The following is a 15,901-nucleotide window of genomic DNA, read 5'->3' on the forward strand; positions in this document are numbered from 1 at the left end:
CGCGCCTTGGCAACCACGCTACTGTTGGCAGCCATAATTTCGAAATAGTAAAAGACTTCGTTTATTTGGGAACTAGCATCAACACAAGCAACAACATCAGCACTGAAATCCAGCGAAGAATCAATCTTGCCAATAAATGCTACTTTGGACTAGGTAGGCAATTGAAAAGTAAAGTCCTCTCTCGGCACACGAAAATCATACTCTACAAGTCACTTATCGTACCCGTCCTGCTATATGGGGCAGAAGCATGGACCATGACAACAGCAGATGAAGCGGCTTTGGGAGTGTTCGAGAGAAAAGTTCTTCGAAAGATTTATGGAACTCTACGCGTTGGCGTTGGTGAGTACCGAAGAAGATTTAATGATGAGCTGTACGAGCTATACGCAGACATCAACATAGTCCAGCGAATTAAAACGCAGCGGCTGCGCTGGCTAGGCCATGTTATGCGAATGAAAGATGATACTCCGGCCAAGAAAGTGTTTCCATCAGAACCCGCCTATGGAAGCAGAGGTAGAAGGCGGCCCCCACTCCGTTGGAAGGACCAGGTGGAAAACAATTTAAACTCCCTTGGTGTGGCCAATTGGCGCCGGTTGGCGGAGCGAAGGAGCGACTGGCGCGCCTTGTTGGACGGTCATAACCATTTAGACGGTTAAGCGCCAATTAAGTAAGTAAGTAAGGTTATCACCCGATTTCGCTCATTTTCAATACCAATCTATTCTGTTGTCAAGATAAGTTCATGTACCAAAATTTTGGTGAAGATATCTCAATATTTACTCAATTTATCGTCTTAACGGGCGGACGGACGGACGGACGGACATAGCTCAATCAAATTTTTTTTCGATGCTGATGATTTTGATACATGGAAGTCTATATCTATCACGATTCCCTTATACCTGTACAACCAACCGTTATCCAATCAAAGTTAATATACTCTGTGTGCACGTATGCAGAACGCTGAGTATAAAAATTATTGTTCTAGCCTTGAGCTTCAAAATTTCTTCTCTTTCACATCCAAGCATTCGTACTACAAGACGCCTCATTCAATCAAAATATTTTTGACTCAACATGCGTAAAGAAATTAATGACTGGACTTCTTCTTGCATTAGTTGCCAAAAATCCAAAATTTCAAGATATACTAAACCTCCTATTGAAAAAATTCAAATTCCATCTGGTCGTTTTGAACATATCCATATGGATATTGTTGGTCCTCTTCCAGTTTCAAATAAAAATTGTTACATTTTAACAGTTATTGACAGATAATCAAGTTGGCCAGAAGCTTATCCAATTAGAAACATTTCAACAAATACTATAGCAATATCTTTTATTCATAATTACATACCGCGATTCGGTATTCCATTAAATATTACAGTAGACCAAGGTTCACAATTCACCTAAAATTTTTTTACAGAATTAACTAAATTATTAGGTTCTCATAAAATTCACTCATCTCCCTATCATCCTCTAGCAAATGGCATGATAGAGAGATTTCATAGAAATTTAAAAGCAGCAATTATAGCACCAAATATATCAAATAATTCTGTTCATTGGTCTGAAATTTTACCATTTATACTTCTTGCTTTACGAAATTCCATTAAAGAAGATTTAAAGTGTTCTTCTGCGAAACTTGTTTACGGACAAACACTCAGAGTACCTGGCGAATTAATTGCTTCCAACAATAATAATGAAAATAATTTTTCTAATGAAACTCTTCACAAGTTAAGAGAATATTTTTCAAGGTTCGAAACGAGCTCAAGGCCAGAACAATAATTTTTTGTAATGATAATTGTTTTTTTTTTTTAATTTTTCTATAATTGGAAAATTGTATTTTGTTTTTGGAATAGTAAGTAGAAAATCTTTCAGACAACCTGCCATAGCTGCGCAGATAACAGATCCATTTCGAAGCGTGCTAAGCCTTCATCATCAGTACGCTTTAGGCACGCTGCGCTAACCATTTGGCTATACAGCGCTGGTTTGTTCGACTGATAAATTGCTACTTCTATTCCTCTTTACCAACTATATTTAATCAGCGTTGCGCCATCTGTTGCAAGACACTGATAATGTTGGATTTGTTTATTGTCAATTCCTTTGTTTGACATTTCGGATGTGCTCTTGGTTTATTAACAATTGTTTTTGTTTTGTCTTAAGCCCTTTTCGGCCTATTGATAAAGGATTGAAGGTTCGAAACAAGCTCAAGGCCAGAACAATAATTTTGTGTAATGATTAGTGTTTTTTTTTTTAATTTTTCTATAATTGAAAAATTGTATTTTGTTTTTGGAATAGTAAGTAGAAAATTTTTCAGACAACCTGCCATAGCTGCGCTGATAGATCCATTTCGAAGGGTGCTAAGCCTTCATCATCAGTACGCTTTACGCACGCTACGCTAACCATTTGGCTATACAGCAGTGGATTGTTTGACTGACAAATTGCTACTTCTATTCCTCTTTACCAATTATATTTAATCAGCGTTGCGCCATCTGTTGCAAGACACTGATAATGTTGGATTTGTTTATTGTCAATTACTTTGTTTGACATTTCGCATGTGCTCTTGGTTTATTAACAATTGTTTTTGTTTTATCGGCCTATTGATAAAGGGTTCAAGGCTCGAAACGAGTTTAAGACCAGAGCAATAATTTTTTGTAATGATTTTTTTTTTCTATAATTGAAAAATTGAATTTTGTTTATGGCATAATAAGCAGAAAATTTTGCAGACAACCTGCTATAGCTGCACAGATATATCCATTTCGAAGAGTGCTAAGCCTTCATCATCAGTACGCTTTAGACACGCTGCGCTAACCAGTTGGCTATATAGCGGTGTTTGTTTGCCTGATAAATTGCTACTTTTTTCCTCTTTACGAATTGTATTTAATCAGCGTTGCGGCATCTGTTGCAAGACACTGATAATGTTTCATTTGTTTACTGTCAATTACTTTGTTTGACATTTCCCATGTTTTCTCGGTTTATTAACAATTGTTTTTGTTTTATCGGCCTATTGATAAAGGATTCAAGGTTCGAAACGAGCTCAAGGCCAGAACAATAGTTTTTTATAATGATTATTGTTTTTTTTTTAATTTATCTATAATTGAAAAATTGTATTTTGTTTTTGGAATAGTAAGTAGAAAAATTTTCAGACAACCTGCCATAGCTGCGCAGATAGATCCATTTCGAAGGGTGTTAAGCCTTCATCATCAGTACGCTTTAGGCACGCTGCGCTAACCATTTAGCTATACAGCGGTGGTTTGTTTGATTGACAAATTGCTACTTCTATTCCTATTTACCAACTATATTTAATCAGCGTTGCGTCATCTGTTGCAAGGCACTGATAATGTTGGATTTGTTTATTGTCAATTACTTTGTTTGACATTTCTCATATGCACATTATAGAAAAATTAAAAAAACAATAATGATTACAAAAAATTATTGTTCTGGCCTTGAGCTCGTTTCGAACCTTGAATCTTTTATCAATAGGCCGATAAAACAAACACAATTGTTAATAAACCAAGAGCACATGGGAAATGTCAAAAAAGTAATTGACAATAAACAAATCCAACATTATCCGTGTCTTGCAGCAGATAACGCAACGCTGATTAAATATAATTGGTAAAGAGGAATAGAAGTAGCAATTTATCGCAGTCAAACAAACCACCGCTGTGTAGTCAAATGGTTAGCGCAGCGTGCCTAAAGCGTACTGATGATGAAGGCTTAGCACCCTTCGAAATGGATCTACCTGCGCAGCTGTGGCAGGTTGTCTGAAAAATTTTCTACTTACTATTCCAAAAACAAAATACAATTTTTCAATTATAGAAAAATTAAAAAAAAAACAATAATCATTGCAAAAATTATTGTTATGGCCATGAGCTCGTTTCGAACCTTGAATCCTTTATCAATAGCCCGATAAAACAAAAAGAATTGTTAATAAACCAAGAGCGCATGGGAAATGTCAAGCAAAGTAATTGACAATAAACAAATCCAACATCATCAGTGTCTTGCAACAGATGGCGCAACGCTGATTAAATGTAGGTGTTAAAGAGAAATAGAAGTAGCAATTTATCAGTTAACAAACCACCGCTGTATAGCCAAATGGTTAGCGCAGCGTGCCTAAAGCGTACTTATGATGAAGGCTTAGCACCCTTCGAAATTGATCTATCTGCGCAGCTATGGCAGGTTGTCTGAAAAATTTTCTACTTACCATTCGAAAAGCAAAATACAATTTTTAATTATAGAAAAATTAAAAAAAAACAATAATAATTACAAAAAATTGATGTTTTGGCCTAGAGCTTTTGTTGTTGTTGTACCGATAAGGTTGCTCCCCGAGGGTTTTGGGGAGTGTTATCGATGTGATAGTCCTTTACCGGATACAGATCCGGTACGCTCCGATACCATAGCACCATTAAGGCTAGCCCAACCATCTCGGGAACGATTTACGTGGCCACATTAAGTCTTCAGGCTATTCCCTTCCTTCCCACCCCCAAGTTCCATGAGGAACTTGGGGTCGCCAGAGCCTCGTTTGTTAGTGAAACAGGATTCGCCGCGGATAGGCGAGGTTGACAATTGGGTTTGAAGAAGCTACATATTGCGCTGGCAACATGAAGGGTTGCGATACACAGCCCCTTGAATCTGGTTTTTTAGTCGCCTCTTACGACAGGCATACCTACCGCGGGTATATCCTAATCCCCTAACACGCTGGGGGACTGGCCTTGAGCTCGTCTCGAACCTTGAATCCTTTATCAATAGGCCGATAAAACAAAAACAATGGTTAATAAACCAAGAGCACATGGGAAATGTCAAACAAAGGAATTGACAATAAACAAATCCAACATTATCAGTGTCTTGCAACAGATGGCGCAACGCTGATTAAATATAATTGGTGAAGAGGAATAGAAGTAGCAATTTATCAGTCAAACAAACACCGCTGTATAGCCAAATGGTTAGCGCAGCGTGCCTAAAGCGTACTGATGATGAAGGCTTAGCACCATTGGAAATGGATCTATCTGTGCAGATATGGAAAGTTGTCTGAACAATTTTCTACTTACTATTCCAAACAAAATACAATTTTTCAATTATAAAAAAAATTCAAAAAAAAAAAAACAATAATCATTGCAAAAAATTATTGTTCTGGCCTTCAGCTCGTTTCGAACCTTGCATCCTTTATCAAAAGGCCGATAAAACAAAGACAATTGTTAACAAACCAAGAGCACGTGGGAAATGTCAAACAAAGTAATTGACAATAAATAAACCCAACATTATCAATGTCTTGCAACAGATGGCGCAACGCTGATTAAATATATTTGGTAAAAAGTAATAGAAGTAGCAATTTATCAGTCAAACAAACCACTGCTGTATAGCCAAATGGTTAGCGCAGCGTGCCTAAAGCGTACTGATGATGAAGGCTTAGCACCCTTCGAAATAGATCTATCGGTGCAGCTATGGCAGGTTGTCTGAAAATTTTTCTACTTACTATTCTAAAAACAAAATACAATTTTTCAATTATAGAAAAATTAAAAAAACAATAATCATTACAAAAAGTTATTATTCTTGCCTTGAGCTCGTATCGAATTTTGAATCCTTTATCAATAGGCCGATAAAACAAAAACAATGGTTAATAAACCAAGAGCACATGGGAAATGTCAAACAAAGTAATTGACAATAAACAAATCCAACATTATCCGTGTCTTGCTACAGATGACGCAACGCTGATTAAATATAATTGGTAAAGAGGAATAGAAGTAGCAATTTATTACAGTCAAACAAACCACCGCTGTATAGCCAAATGGTTAGCGCAGCGTGTCTAAAGCGTACTGATGATGAAGGCTTAGCACCCTTCGAAATGGATCTATCTGCGCAGCTATGGCAGTTTGTCTGAAAAATTTTCTTCCTATTCTCTTAACTTTTGAATGGTTTCATTAGAAAAATTTTTTTCATTATTATTGTTGGAAACAATTAATTCGCCAGGTACTCTTAGTGTTTGTCCGTAAACAAGTTCAGCAGAAGGTCACATTAAATCTTCTTTAATGGAATATAACTGCACTGCGTTACACAGCCTTAAGGCACTGAACACACAACTGAGTGCAACTGGCATCGCTGTCGGCAGTGCCAATTGCAGTCAGCAATGAAAAATAATGGCCACTGAGCGTGGGTAAAAACGAGCGCGACCGACTCATTTTTGGATATTTGAAGTGACCGGTCGTGGCTAAAAGTTCGAGAACAAAAATCTAATTAAAGTTGAAACCAAAAGTATTGTATTGTATGTTTAAAAACTAAAAGCAAAAGTTGTGAACGTAGAAAAATAAAATCAAAAGACTAAGAACAGTGCGGAAAATTAAATTATAAATAAGGGTTAAAATAATTTAAGTAAAACTAAAGGTGTTGAGTTATATATAAATATATAAATTAAATAAACCGTGTATAAAAAACTGAACTAAGTATACTCATTTGGAACTAAAAAGGAAATTAAAGAGTTGTGTGTGCAGGTGTGCGAGTGGGCTACATACCCACAAACGTGAGTATATATTACCCAAAATGGTTGGCGATAAAAAGCCAATCTTTCATAGCGACCGTGACGCCAGGCCTTGCAATGGCGGCCATAGTGGCGAAGACGCAGACCTCTAAAAAACTGAAAATGTTAAAAAAAACCTAAAATCTTAAAAATTTAGAATCAAAAAATTAATTAAAAATTAATTAAACAATTAAAAAATTTTCTGAAGAATTAAAATTTAATTTACTACAAAAAAATTTTAAAATCTACAACAATAACCATAAAATCAGATACAAATCCAAAAACAAATATACAAATGCAAAAATCTTACAAAAAAAAATTAAAAACTAAAAACTACACAATAAAATGTTCTTTTAAAAAACACTATAAAATCTACAAAAAAAATATACAGAAATTAAAAAAAAACATCTACAAAAAATTATAAAATTTACAAACAACTACAAAAAATTACGAAATTTAAAAATATTTACAAAAAAAAACAAACGAAAATGAATTAAAAAACTATTAAAACATGTAAAATATACAGAAACATTTAAACATTTTCAACAAAAAAAAAAAATCTATAATAAAAATTATTAAATCGTCGAATCTTCAAAAACTTTCAAAATCAGAATAAATACGGCAGTGGTGGTGGTTTTTTTTGGCAGAGGCTAGTGAGGAAAAAATTTCTAGTTGAAAGGCATTTGAAGAAAATACACATAATATAAAGACTTAATAACAATCGGAAATAATACTAAAATTCAAAATAAATAAAACAACGAACTAAACGGCAGCAGAAATAATATAATGGTGGAAAAAACAACAAAAACATAAAAAATTCAAATAAATACTGTTTAGTTATAAGCATATTGTACATACATATTTAACAGTATAAGTTGCTAATTCCTTATTACTACGTTTTGTCATTTACGATCACTGATAACTTTATTTTCTTATTATCACTTGCAATTTATAATGTTCATATGGATATACATAACTTCATAAACACATTTGCTAACATTTGCTTACTCTAAATCTGCACTCCCACTAAACCCTATTATTATTGTTTAACGCATTGACGCAAATGCGTATTTCAATATTAATTCATTTATTGAATTTAAACTCTTAAAGCTAACAATGGGAACTTAAACGCTGAGACTTCACACAGCAAATATATATGAAATGGAAATATAACTAATTCCACAACGGAACGAACATTTTTACGAAATGAATTTAAATAGTGAATTTGAATGGTAGGATTCGGGATTTTGATCCGTTTTGCGGCCGCGCAAGGGCTAGGTTAGGTTCGAGAACCAATCTCACGCAAGGGTGGGGATGACCGCGCAAGGGTTAGGTTAGTTTAGGGGAATACCGCAACGCAAGTGCTATCTCGGTTGCTTTTATATAGAAAGATATAACTTACGATTTTTGGGATAATACTTCCTTTGTTGTTCTCATGGATTTGGAGGTGACGTCGGTGCTGATGGTTGTACTCGCTCCTACGTTGTTGATCCGATGCAAGTTTATTCCAAAAAAGGTAGATGATGTTGGTTGCTGGTAGATGTTCCGTGTTCCACGAAACAAGAGAGCGAGTTAATGCATTGCACTTGTATTTATAGCATAGATTAGTGATGGAAAGCAATTCCAACACTGTTGACTGGAAGCACTGGATGGCAACTCCAGTCTACTCTATCGCCAGGGTTGTATGAACGCAAGTCATAACTAGTGAAGTGAACGCAAGTCACTTGGAGACGTGATCGCAAGTCACGGATGGGTGGTTAGGTGAACGCAAGTCACGGAACCGTTGCCTATTTAAGTGAACGCAAGTCACTTAAACATGGCGCCCCCGTTGCACAGGTGCAACTGCTCTGCGGAGGCGTTGTAAGGCAGTGATGGCATTGTCGAGCTCGAGGCACCAGCGAGCATCCAACGGCTGAGGTCTACGTCGAGCAGGTGAAGTGGCGGGTCTTGAAGCCGATCGAGAGGTGGCGGCGGCGGGCTGTGAGGTTGGTCGGGCCGCTGGGGTTCTTGCTCGTTGACGTGCCGTTTCGGTGGTTGTGTGTTCCACCTCCACCTCTTCCGTGGATGGACGATGCAGTAGGGTGTGGTGCCACTGACGACATATCTTACACTTTTGTTCGGATCGACAGTCTCGGACATGGTTGTGTGTTCGGGCGAGGCAATTAGGGCAGTAGTCGAGGAAGCGCACCTTGACGCGACGCTCCTATACATCCATCAGATTGAACTCCCGGCAAAAACGCAGGGCGTGGTAGCGGAAGCATACCAAGTACTGGTGCACGTTGGGGTCACGAGGTACACGGGACCGATTGCCTACGGAGACGTCCGAAGATGACGATCGATGGGTGTCACGGCTTCTGTAAGAGAGATGCGATTTAGTAAAAGTATTAAACAAGTTTGGCGGTGGTAATTGGACGGTGAAAGTGTGTGTGAATTCGGGTTAAGGGCTGGGCACCTTAGCTTGGATGGGAAGAGGACATAGTTTGACTATTGGTCGGGTGAAAATTCGCTGTTGCGTTCTAATGTCGGCGACACGTATACGATTGTCAACTCCATGGTACACCTTTTCTACTCGGCCTAGGCGCCATTCGTTTGGGGGTAGCAATTCATTTTTAAGAACGACGAAATCTCCTTCAGAAAGGTCCCTTTGAGCGGTCTTCCACTTATACCTTTTATGAAGCTCTTTGAGGTATTCATCTTTCCACCTTTGACTAAATTGGCGATGTAACCTTTTAAGCTTTTCCCATTTGTTATGGAGAGATAGATTATCGAGTTGGGGCTCCGGCGCAGGCAGCAATGGCGCACCGCGTAGGAAATGTCCTCGAGTTAACGCGAGTAATTCCTGTGGATTGTCGGACATAGGGGAGAGTGTTCGGGAGTTGAGTATGGCTTCAATGCGCGCAAGCAATGTGGCCAGCTCCTCGAATGTAAAATGGTGCCCGCTAGCAATGCGTTAAAAATGCAATTTGAAGCTCTTAACGGCGGCTTCCCAGAGGCCACCCATGTGGGGGACATTGGGTGGTAAAAAGTGCCATTCGAGAGATTGAAGAGAGTATTTTTCCTTGATATCATCGGAAGCTTCTTTCAGGAATTGTTTGAAGTCGCGTTGAAATGCCCTATTGGCGCCGACAAAGTTTTTCCCATTGTCGGAGAAGAGTCGTGAGGGAAGACCGCGTCTTCCGACGAATCGGGAAAATACGGCTTGAAAGGCTTTGGTTGAAAGGTCGGAGCAGGGTTCTAAGTGTATTGCTTTGGTGCAGAAACACACAAAGACGCAGACGTAGCGGAATGAAATATTCCTGTCTAGCAGTTCTCACCATGAGTTGGTGTTCAGCATGCATTAATAAATTATGTAGATATTGGAGAAATAAGTAGCAGAAACGTGAGGATTCAGGGATGATGACTGGATATTTTTCTTTATACGGGATATCAGAGTTGATTAGTCGGCCATCTACCCGGAGAAGGCCATTTGCGTCGAGAAGGGGATTCAGGGGGAGAAGTGAACTCCTTTTTGAGATAGTTTGTCCATTGGAAAGTTGGGCATATTCCACGGGATAGTATCTGGTCTGCGCAAGTTTTATGAGACGTGTTTTTACCCAGTTAATTTTAGCCTGAGTGATAACTAAAGACTCGTAATTGATCGACTGAGTGGACTGTATGGGCTTGATTCGATGGAGGAAACGAAAAATGTAGGTTATCACTCGTAATGCCCTCGGCCAAGATGAGAATCGGTCTAGGATGTCGGGTTCATTCTCCGAAATATGGAACGCCTCAACCTTTCGTTCTTCGTGAGGAACAACGTTCTGACGCGGTGAAAGGGGCCATTGCTCGGGTGGTTTTAGAAGCCAGTCTGGTCCGGTCCACCAGAGTGATTGGTAAATTAAATCCTGTGGTCTACATCCTCGTGTGCCGAGGTTTGCTGGGTTATGGTTAGTGGATACGTGGCGCCATTTAATGTTACCTACGTTGTTGATAATCTGTGACGTACGATTCGCTACATATATTTTCCAATTGCATGGTGGCTTTTCGAGCCACGCAAGGACGATTGATGAATCCGACCATAAGAAGATTTCAATATCTCTTAAAGGTAGTTGATTGATTAGATTTTTTATGCATTTGGATAATAGGACTACACCGCACAGTTCTAAGCGCGGCAGACTCATTGTTTGCAAAGGTGCTACTTTTGTTTTAGGAAAGAGAAGATGACATGAGACTTTTTCATACGATTGACAACGTATATATACAGTTGCGCAATATGCTTTCTCGGAAGCATCGCAAAATCCGTGAATTTGGATGTTTTGGTTTGGAGAAAACTCAGTCCATCTGGGTATTCGAAGTTTTCCGATTACCGGTAGGTCGGATACGAATTGAACCCACTTTTGGAGGGAGGGTGGTTGGACACATTCGTCCCATTCAGTACCTTCTAACCATATCTGCTGTAGCAATATCTTTGCCTGAATCAGAATAGGCGCGAGCCACCCTGCGGGATCGAAAAGTTTCGAAACCGAAGATAAGATTTGCCTTTTAGTTGCCTGAGAAGGTACTTGAGTGGGTTCTATGGTATACGAAAAGGAATCGTTTAATGCATTCCATATAATGCCCAGGGTTTTCGTTGAACTTGAGCAATCAAATTTCAAGAAGTCGGATTCAAGCAAGTCTTCTGTTGCAATATGGACAAGAAGCTCTGGATGGTTGGCTTTGATTTTCTTGAGGGGGAATCCTGCGGAGTTTAAACAATGAATGGTTTGGAATTGGGCTTGCATGCAGGAGCGAAGGTCATGTCCTCCAGACAAGATGTCGTCAACGTAAGTTTCTTTGGTGAGAATTCGCTCAGCTAGAGGGTAGGGTTCCCTCAAGTCCTTGGCGAACTGGTGTAATGTTCGGATAGCCAGGTATGGAGCACAGTTCACTCCAAATGTTACGGTTTTTAAGGCGAAATCGGTAGGTTTTGTGTCATGGGGTCGACGAAAAATAACTCTCTGATACTGCTGGTCGTTCTCATGTAGGAGGATCTGACGGTACATTTTTTGAATGTCGCCATTGAATACATATCTATAAAGACGCCAGTTGAGAATGATGAACATAAGATCGGTTTGCAAAGCAGGGCCTATATGGAGGATATCGTTCAACGACGTGCCTGAAGACGTCGGCTTGGAGGCGTTAAAACCACTCTGACTTTGGTAAATGCACTGTCCGGTTTCACTACCGAATGGTGAGGAAGATAATACGAAAAATACTTTTCGTTTTGATGTATTTCTTCAGGAGAAGTCGGCTTCATATGTTCCAGGGCTACTATTCGTTTTGATGTATTTCTTCAGGAGAAGTCGGCTTCATATGTTCCAGGGCTAGTATTCTTCTATCACATGATTATATTCCGATTCAAGGAGCGGAGTTTTTTTGAGCATGTGTTTCATACGAATCGCTTGTTTCATCGCCTGCGACCGAGACGAACCGAGAGAAATCTGGGATGGCAGCCCTGCTTTGAAGGGGAGGCGTACGACGTAACGTCCATTGGCTTGTCGGTATGTGGTTTCTTGATAGAACGACTCACACGCACGGTCGTCCTCGGATGGGAGATGTGATTCAGCGACTTCCTCTAATTCCCAGAAACGTTTCAGCTGGAAGCTCAGATCCTCGTTTGAAACTGTTGTGGCATGGGTATGAAATGTAGAGCATTGGGTGGAGGTCAGTGGTCCGCTCAGATACCACCCGAAAACGGTGTTTTGCGCAAGCAAACTCCCAAAAACTCCGTGTCTCATTCCCTGTAGGAGGATGTGGGGTATAAGGTCACTGCCAATGCCGAGATCAATGGGACCGGGTGTATAAAAGTATGGATCCGCAAGATCTAAATCCTGAATTTCAGAAAGATTTGGTTTCGATAGTTTAAAGGAGGGAAGAAAACTGGTCAGCTGTTTTAAGATGATTGAATTTCGGTACCAACGTGAGTAGACAGACACGGTTGGCATTTTCTACTACTTTTCCGCCCATCCCCGTGACTGAGAAGTTTTCTTTATAGGTAGGTAGTTGTAAACGGTGTTGTATTTTTTCGGACACAAAGGTTTTTTGTGAGCCTTGATCGATGAGTGCTCGCAACGCGAAGATAGAACCCTGGTGTTCGATGCTCACTAGGGCGGTGGGAAGGAGTGCTTTCTCGTTGTTGGTGGAGAAATTAGCCTGAACTTCGAAGTCAGGTTTGGTGGGAGAAGGAGACTCTTCCCAATTGCCCTCGGTGAGGATGAAGATGGGATGTCTGGGCTCTTGGGAAGATTCGGTGTGTAATAGATTGGTTGCCTTTTTCGCGGATGTGCTAGGCGTAGCCTTTGATTCGGGCTGGTTGGTTGTGGGAGGGTGTAACATGGTGTGATGGTTTTTCTTACAGTGCAGACATCGGAAGGCACTGGGACAGTTGGTAGATGAATGGTTGTAAGCGAAGCAATTCGTGCAAAACCGGATATCCTTCACAAATTTGGTACGCTCTGATACGCTGAGTTTTCGGAACTCGGGGCAAGATTTCAAGGGATGAGTGTCGTTGCATAATCTACAAGTAAACGCAAGTTTTTCTTGAGAGTGATAGGATTGGATTTTAGGCGAGGATTTCGATGGGAACGAAGTGCGTGATTTAGTGCCTTTATATTCATGTAGGCGTTCAACCACTTCGTAACGTTTGGTCAGAAACTGGTTCATCTGGGACCAGTTAGGAAGCTCCTTCCTAGATTCGAGGGACTGCTCCCACAGAGACAGTGTTTCCTCTGGTAGCTTTGAGGAACATAAATAGATTAAAATGGGGTCCCACTCGGAAACGGAAATTCCTTGCGTCTTTAGGATCACAAGACAATCATTGATGGTGTTCTGTATCTTTTGAATACCTTCGCTACTCTCCGAGGTAGCTTGAGGAATGTTAAAAAGCAATTTCAATTGTTTATCTATTAAGATTCGTTTGTTTTCGAATCGGGCTATTAGCGCTTCCCATGCTAATGAAAAATTATCATCGGACAAAGGGTACTGCTTTACGATTTCGCCTGCCTTTCCTCGAGTCTTATTTCGTAAGTGATAGAGTTTCTGTACGGGAGCCAGTTTGGGATGGTTGAGGTAAACGGCCGTGAACATATCACGAAAGGATGGCCACTCCTCATAGCTACCGTAAAAGGTTTCTGTATCACACGGTGCCACCTTGAGACACGATCCCGAGCTTGGATCGAAAGGCAGAGACTGACGGGAGGTATTGCCTAGCCCTGTAGGATTCCCATGGGAGGTATTGCCGGACTCTGATGAATTCCCACGGAGGATTTTTAATTGATCCAATATATGTGATTTACAGATGTAGAAAGAGTCAGCACAAAGATGAAATTTGTTGTGGGCTTCCTCTTTAAACTCTCCAGAAACTGCGCTGTCGTCAGCTGTACATACGTTTTCATAGGCGTTTTTTAGCGAAGCCCAGCGACCGTTGAGGTCCTCTAACTTGACCTCCAATAAAGAGTCCGTTTGGTCATCAGGATCTTCCTTTTGAAAATTGGTGCAAAATTTCACCACATTGTTGGAGTCGAAGATAAATTTTCACATGATTTCTGTTGAAGAAGGCATGGTTGGAGACGGTAGTAAGGGTTTGATTTGATAAGAATGACCCGGAAGACAAGCTGGGTGGAGAGTATTTATTTCACAAGTGGTATTGTGCACGAAGATTCGGGTTTAGGATTAGAAACTTCAACACTACAGACGCAAGCCGAGAAACACTTATTTGGAGAGAGGACTTTCCGTCTGTCGCTCAGAGGGATAACGATTTTACGAAAACGAATGCGCACTTAAGCGGTTTTGCACTGCCCACGAAGAGCTTCACCGGAAGAAACTAAGCAATGTTAATTATGGAATGCCCCACTGATATCGAAGGGATTTCACAAGAGGAAACTTAGCACGGTTTACTAGGGAATTTCCCCCGAATTCACTGAAATATACGTATGATGTTGAATGTTTTGTGATAAAAAATGTTTGTGTGACGTATAAATAAACGTGGTATGTGTAGAATTGATGTATAATGATGGAGATATGTAGATAAGAGTGGTAGCAAACACGTTATATGCAAAATAACGTGGGATCTTCAATATTTGAGAAGCCCAAGATAAGCGGTTTTCTCAAAAGATGTTAGGGTTGGACGCAAGCAACGTAATAACGCATTTATTCCCGTGCTGTATTGCGTAAGATGTAAGATTGTTGTATTTTTTTTTTTTTTTTTTTTTTTAAGGGATAATTTTTCCAGACAATTATTGGGTACGAACCCAATCGCAACGATAAATCATTTTTACAACTTTAGTATATTTAGTTATATCGATGACTATGCCGATTAGAGCAAATCACACTCTTTACTCCTACAAACCGGCGTTTATCTGTATGTGCATGTAAGCAACTGGTTGTGGTATGTATATGCGTAGGTACACAACTTTTCGGTTTATTGAGAAAAACTCATATATGCACTTTATAGACCTTTAGAGAACTTCTATTTGAATTTCATTAAGGAGGGATCTTTTATAGTAATTAGAAGCAATTTAATTGAAAAGCAAGTGGGGTTGTTTGATATGCTAGTGCAAATAGCGTGAATTAGTATTACCATGTATGTGCATATACATAAAAGATGGGGAGCCAAAAGGGAGATAGGCTGCCGTCGCTGCTAGCGCAAGCGCAAGCCACGAACGAAAAAATTGTTGGAACTGAGGTACGCTATTTGCGGAATAGCGGACTGGAACTCCGTATATATGTATATACCACCGTATATGCAAATAACGGTAGAATGTACGGGCTTGGTTGCCGTTATGAAATAATAATGAAATTTTCACGAAAACATCCAAACTGATACTCACGTGCGTATCCTCACTGTTCTCATGTTTCTCTTTTCCGATGGGGCTTGAAAATTTACGTCAATTTGGCTTATGTATATGCGTGCACACAGTATGTTGCGCACCTTGTTTCACTTTTCCAAGCTGTTTGCTGCGCACCACTTATTACAATATGAATTGTATTCTCTTACTTTACACTGTAAAACCGTGTGAAAACACTCAACTTGCATAAAAAATGAATGTGAAAACTTCTTACAATTTATTGAGGCTTTTGCACAAATTTTCTTCTCAGCACACGCGAATGGCAAATTTTCGAATGAAAAAAGCTAGCGATGGGGCGATAGCGATATATGAACAGTGTTGTAATTTTGCGTTGCCACTGATTCAAATTTGGCTCGCAAGGACCAAATGTTTAACGCATTGACGCAAATGCGTCTTTCAATATTAATTCATTTATTGAATTTAAACTCCTAAAGCTAACAATGGGAACTTAAACGCTGAGACTTCACACAGCAAATATATATGAAATGGAAATATAACTAATTCCACAACGGAACGAACATTTTTACGAAATGAATTTAAATAG

This window comes from Eurosta solidaginis, unplaced genomic scaffold (genome assembly GCF_040869045.1).
Source record: "Eurosta solidaginis isolate ZX-2024a unplaced genomic scaffold, ASM4086904v1 ctg00001215.1, whole genome shotgun sequence".
In the NCBI taxonomy this organism is placed as follows: Eukaryota; Metazoa; Arthropoda; class Insecta; order Diptera; family Tephritidae; genus Eurosta; species Eurosta solidaginis.